This window comes from Merops nubicus, unplaced genomic scaffold (assembly GCF_000691845.1).
Source record: "Merops nubicus isolate BGI_N331 unplaced genomic scaffold, ASM69184v1 scaffold2061, whole genome shotgun sequence".
NCBI lineage: Eukaryota > Metazoa > Chordata > Aves > Coraciiformes > Meropidae > Merops > Merops nubicus.
This window is the reverse complement of record NW_008588795.1, coordinates 51283-57919: the sequence shown is the minus strand read 5'-3', so window position 1 is coordinate 57919 and position 6637 is coordinate 51283. Positions and strand designations below refer to the sequence as shown.

General features: G+C 39.5%; 1 protein-coding gene across 1 annotated transcript in view; it reads left to right on the top strand.

The window, feature by feature from the left end:
• The first annotated feature begins 1557 nt into the window (after nucleotides 1-1557).
• ROCK2 (Rho-associated, coiled-coil containing protein kinase 2) overlaps nucleotides 1558-6637 on the top strand; it is a 55485-nt gene continuing 50405 nt past the window's right edge. The window contains exon 1 of the mRNA XM_008949357.1: nucleotides 1558-1639. The gene's annotated coding sequence lies outside the window, so the exon portion shown is untranslated. The remainder of the gene's footprint in view (nucleotides 1640-6637) is intronic.

Below are 6637 nucleotides of genomic sequence, written 5' to 3'. Positions count from 1 at the left end.
TAGCTTCAAGTTGTATTTGATGTTGGATTTTAGGAGTTGTGTAGGCTACCAGGTAGTTGGAACTGAGACACTATTATGCTAGGTGAAATCACAAAAGATGGCCCAGCTGTTCTCCATCAAGGCATTCAGTATGGGCCTTTTCTGCACGTTGCAAGGTGAAGATCTGTATTCCGGCTGAGACACTGCTTCAGAGCGAGACACCCTTTTCAGCAGGCAAAACCTGGAGAAACAGTCTCAGGATTTTGTTCTTAGAGCAGCGAACAAAGCTGCCACTTCAGGGACAACACGGGACATGTTGAGTATGAGTAGAGCCTGGCTCTTCTTAGTAACAATTTTTATTTCTCCCTGTGCAACTGGAAAGGGCTTTATGTTTTGAGGAGTAATTTTAAAAGGTTTTCTAGGCTGCTGAAGGGTGGATTTAAGTCTTATAACAGGCATTTAAAATACTGTCTTTAGTTTGGATTCTGGTGATCTTGTCCTTGGCCATTTTAGGAAGTCCACGTTTTCTATGGACGCATTGATAATTGTATTTACAGTTCTGGCTTGTGTTTTATTGAGTCATTTAGAAAAAAGTAATCTAGTTTTGTGAGCTTGAATTATGTGGTGAATTGTCTTCTTAAGTTTAGGTTATGTCTTGCTTCCAGACTGTGATCAAAGCAGTAATATACAGAATACAAACAAAATTTTTCAGTATACAGGAGAAGTGTAATGGAAACAAGAAAAACAAATTGACTGAACAGGGTATCTTAAATCAGTGTTTAATGAGTAAGATTACTTACTGGTTAAGATTAAAACTACTACTGCAGCTTAAATCTCAGTGCTACGAATCAGTGGTAATGTCTCTGTACTGTTTATAGACCAACTTGGAGCCAGTCAGTGTGTGTCAGCTCTTCTGCTGGTTTATAAACGTACTTGAGAGCTTGTTTGAGTTGCCTATTATGAATGTAATGCATGCTTGAATCGTAGAGTCATAGAATGGTTTGGGCTGGACGGGACCACATAGATCCTCTAGTTCCAGTACCCTGCCAGGAGCAGGGACACCTTCCCATATACCAGATTGCTTGGAGCCCCATCTGACCTGACCTTGAACACTTCCAGGGAGCAGGCATCCACAGCGTCTCCTGGCAACATGTTCCAGTGCCTCACCACCCTCATAATAAAGATTTCTTCCTGTTATCTAATCTAAATCTGCTGTCTTTCAGTTAGAAACCATTGCCCCTCGTTCTATCCCTGCACTCCCTAATAAAGAGTCCCTCCTTGACCTTCTTGTAGGCCCCTTTAAGAGCTGGAAGGCCTGTAATCTTTAAGGTCTCCCCAGAGCTTTCTCAAGACTGATAACCCCAGCTCTCTCAGCCTGTCCTCGTAAGGGAGGTGTGCCAGCCCCCTGATCATCTTCATGGCCTCCTGTGGCCCTGCTCAAGCAGGTCCATGTCTTCCTTACACCAGGGGCCCCAGAGGTGGAATATAATCAGTCTCAGTGTATTAGTTTTAAGAAGGCTGTTAGTTAAGATTTTAGAACTCAATTTTAACTTTTTTTTCTTGTTTTCTTTTCTCCAGGATGGCTTGAATTCTTTGGTCCTTGATCTGGATTATCCAGCACTGAGGAAGAACAAGAACATCGATAATTTCCTAAATAGATGTAAGTTGCGAGTGGCTTTTAACAATGATATTGTTGTGATCTCAGTCATAGGAAACTGAGTGGTCAGAAATACACTGCTGATTTTAATTTTACTAGTTTTTATAACTGAGCTTCTATATTCAGAAGATTTCGGAAGATCATTTATTACAGAGAAGTTTCGTTTTGGGGAGTCATCGTATTGCTGAAAATATGTTGGAAAATACCAGCTGTAGATTGTAATGTTTCCAACTACAGTTGGAAAAATCCTTTTATGTTATTTTTTAATCTTAAGTATGTGCAGCGAAGTAATTTGCAAAGCATATCCCAGTTGTTATTTTTTAGGAATTAATTACTCAAAATGTCAACATTGTATATACAGTCTTATTTAATGTAACAGAGAATCCTTCTGTTGATTTTAAAAACTAAATTATTGTACCTTAAAATCTGCTGGTGCATTTCTCAACCTTTGTGTAATTGTTTGTGATTCTCCTCAAATTAATTGTATACAGGTTCATGGAGTTTATTAAGGATATGAAAATGAAAGGCTGTTACATCAGAATAGCTGTATTCTGCCTTTTAAAAGTGTTTTCTATCCATGGATATAAACAATTTTTTTTTCCTTTGTAAAAAAACTGGATTATTTGCTTTAAAATGTAAATTGTAGTGAGTGAGCCTTCTTGGAACAGCTATGCTTTGTAGTGAATGTATTTTGAGGTGTATATATATATATATATGTTTGAAAAAAATTCTATTGCCTATGTCTAGGTTACTGCAGATGCAGTCTTACCAGCAACTTCTCTTGATTCTTTGCTGGTAAAAGCTGTGTGTCCAACCCCCATTGCTCTGGGACTCCTTTGAATATCCACTCATGCTCCTCAGTTAGATGGTGTCTGGTGTAGTCATTTGTGGTGAGTTCTTATATTTGGAATTCAGTGCTTCTCCATGAGGTTTAGCAGAGCCCCATAGCTGGACATAGAGCTTTACAGTCACTGGTAAAGTCTCGTTTGGCGAAGTCACTAAAACCAGAATAAATGAGAAACAGGTGGTTCTGAAGGAGAGGCATATCTTGGTACTTTTTTCAGTTTCAGTTTGAAGGAAGCCCAGTCTACAGTAAATAGGGAGTAAATGACAGAATCAGTAACTTTTATGATTGTTCAGATTCAGCTTTATGTTCCAATGCTGTTTCTGCAGTAACACAGTATTAGAAACTTTTTTCTAATCATAAGACCGGTATCTGCTGGCTATTAAAAATAACAACTATGGGAAAACAATTCAACTTTGGAAACAGGTTTTTTCCTTTTTTTTCTGTAGCCTGAACATTCTTGCTGTCTGTTTTCCCTTTTCTGAAGGCCATCAATTCTTTTCCTACTCCTGGCTCTCTCCCATATTTGCAGTAAATATTATTAAGCATCTCACATGGCCTGCAGGCTACCAGTGATGGCAGAAACCCCAAGACATACTTCCATTCACAACTGTGTTACTGCCTTTTATTTCAAAATCAGCTGACAGTTTGCAGCTGAAATAGCCAGATACTAGTTAAAGAAAATTCCGAGATGTATTACAAAACAATTCAGGGTAGATAATGAAGAGTTTTAGGAACGCGCTTCATCCTTGCTGGTTGAACTTTTAAAAAAGTATGTAAGAGTTGTTCTGGCTCACACACTGTGAGGCTGTGCAGCTCTTTGAAGAATCACCCATGTAACTTCTCTCCTGTTTCCATACTGCCTGACAGAGAAATAAAAATAGTGCTGTATATCTCCTGTCATTTACAGTTTAAGAAAAAAAATATTTCTAAAATGAGAATTTTGTAAACATTTGAAGCTGGTAATATTTTGGCATTGCAACTAAAAGTATCAGTCCTGCCACAGAGATTTGTTTCCAAGTCCTTTCAGACACAGATGTTTGTGTGATTTGTTAGGAACCAGCTTGGGGAGGTGAACAGAATTAATTCAGAGAGCAGGGTGGGTGGGTGGTTGGTTGGTTTCTTTCTGTTACAACGAGTTGGGCAAAAGAAGAGCAAAGGCCAGTTTCTGATTTCCGTTTCGCTTCACTGATACTTGTGCCAGCATAAAGGGAGCTGCTTGAGTACAGGAAAAAAAACAGGAGGACAGTTAGGTTCTTACTGGCGTTGCCATTTTATGTGTTTTAAAGTTGCTGAACCAATAGCTTTTTTTTTCTTTTTGGAAACTGTTCTAAGGGTAGGAAGTGTCAATGCAAAGGAAGTGTGTGCATGTGCTTGCTCAAGCCTCTCCCTACCTTGGACTTGGAAGACAAGTTGGGAATTGTGTTAAGAATTTATGGAACAGTAATTGGTTTCTCTCTTCAGTTACGGAACACCGAATTCCTTTTATTTTATTTTATTTTATTTTTTCAGTATGTGAAGAGCTGTAGCAAATGCCTAGGTGAGAATATTGTCCAAAGGTTCTGACAGACTGATGAGCGCTCTGTGCCGGGGGCCTGGAGCCTACATCCTTCCTCAAGGCTTCCTGAGGCAACAGCAGAGAGGTGGCAGGGCCATCGTGTGAGTCAGCAGTGCAGAGTGAAGCAGCTGAGGCAGAGTCATTGCTTATGGTTGTTTTAATCCATATTATACTAATCTTCAAAAATGGTGGAGAACACTACAATAATCATCATGCTTTTAGTCAATTTAATCCCTTAATTCTTGCATAGCAACATGCTGCGAAAGAAATTTTCTTTTTTCTGCTGTATTCCCAGGGATTTTAATACACCCTACATCAGACCTACTGCAAGTCATTACTAATCAGGTTAATGTTTTATTAATAGCTTATTTTAATTTAAAAATGACTGAGACATTAATTGATGTTCAGCACAACTCGTAGTCTGAAGGTGAAACTCAAAATGTTTTAATTCATTTCATAAAGCTACAATTTATTAATTTGCCCTACTGTAGAGGTTTGGTATATCTTGTTCCTGTGACCACTTTGCAGTAGCAGCCTCTTCATGTGTTTAATAGGCAAGAAATTTTTTCATTGCCTGCTCTCCTTTACTATTCTGATTTCTTACCACTTTCTCCTAAGGCATTGAACCAAAGTAGAGTGCGTTTATTATAAGAGGCACATAAGTATCTCCTATAATACAACTATTCCTTTTCAGTCTTCTGTATTGCTTTAATCAACTATTACGATCCAGGTTAAATTGCTGCTTTTTTTTTTTTTTTTGAGCATTCATGGGACAGGAAAGCATGATGTAATATTTAATTCATAAAACAATAAGAGGAATTTTGTAGTCCTGAGAGCAAAACTTAGCTTGCTTATTTTAGAAAAGATTCTTGAGCTTTCCAGCATGGTATTGATGTAACAAATCTTTCCTGGTCTTTTCTTTTTCTTCTGTCATCTAGGTTATGACAACAGGTTGAGTAAACTCTTTCAAGTCACTTTTTCAGCCATCTGAGATTTGCCAAACTGTTGAATCATGTCTTAGTGGCTTGTGCCTTTGTTGGTGGTCTTCTGTGCAGGTTCTGCATAGTCTGTTAGCTGCTTTAACTTCTGGGAGCAGAGAGTTGAATAATTAAGCAACAGTTAAAAGTATTTAATGATTTATAATCTTACAATCAGGAATGGAAGGGCATGAGGAATGGATTTTGAGAAAGTCCAAACAGCAGCACAGGGAGTAGTGCCATCAACAGGCATGGTACAATCTAGAAGCCTTAACTTCCTAAGTGGATTGATGACTTCCTATGCATTATCCAGCATCAGTCAAAAATTGGAAACTTCTATTGTTAAAATGATTTGCTGATCCTTTGGAGGCTGGCAGACTTGTAGAGTGTGGTGGCAGTGGGTGTCTTTACGCAGACACAGCTCCTAGTACAGCTGTGGCACTCGTGCAGCAGCTTCGCTAACGCCCTGAATAAACTTCCTGGCTCGTTGCTTTTGCTGTTTTCCTCTCCAAGCAGACACTGCTTACTTAGAGGATTTATCTGTTAATCTTCTTGCAGAAGGAGCAGTTCTGGTTCCTTCCCTTACGTTTTGTTATGTCGCTGGAAGTTGCTGAATCATGTGCCAGCCACACAGTTACCAGCAGGAAGGTGTTACCTGGTGTGGTGCTGATGCCCACCACGAGTGTGATACTCTGCGCCCCTTACTGCCTGTTAGTGACACAGGTAACATGTCAGGTGCCAAGAGGAGTCTTCAAACTTCAGTGCACTGCAGAACTACATTGAGTTAAAGAACCAGTTGCCCCTCTGGTTTTCTCTTGGCTTCTTTAAGGCTACTCCTTGATAGACATTTGCAGTCACCTCTGCAAATTGAGCTCTGGTTCCATTCTTAATTATATTGTTCTGGTAAGAGTAGTGATGGGATTGGTATCAAAGAAGCAACTTTTCCCAGGCACAGCATGAATTAGAGCCACAGTGTTTAAAACAGAATGTCTTAGATATATAAACAAGTTACAGGTCAGTGTTATTAACCACTTTTCCATTTGGATACTTAGTAGATACAAAGCAATTCAGTTCTGCCACCAGGAGTACTTTCATTAAGTCAGGGATGTTTCCTCTGCAAGTCAGAGGGCTGCTGCTTTCTGTTTCCCTGCCTTCCACTCCTTTTGTCTGTGCAAGACAAAAAACTTCTGTCCACCTTTTCATTTCTCTGGGGGGGGAAACACTTGCTTGTCTGGAGCTACACCTTGTAGTTTCTGCTGCTTCTGCAAGGTCCCCAGCAGCTTCTGGTTCCTCACACACCTTTGACCAGATATTATGTGCTTTTTGTTTGGTTTTGGGCGGGTATGTGATTGCAGCACTTCCTGGCTGTACTTCAGTTTAACTTCTGGCTAGACTTTTGCCTAGGGCAGCAACTTTTGCCTTAGTGTTCTCCATAGCAGCATTCATGGACTGACTGTCTGGTCTGTGCAGATAAAATTGCACTCCCTTGCATTTTTATTCACCATATATGCACAGCCCAGAACTGCCCGATATATGTTCTTTTTAACTTTTAAGAAAATAGCCTGCATATGAACTTTTTTATTTCCTCAAAGAACAGAGAAGCTTGGGGTTTTTTCCTTCTC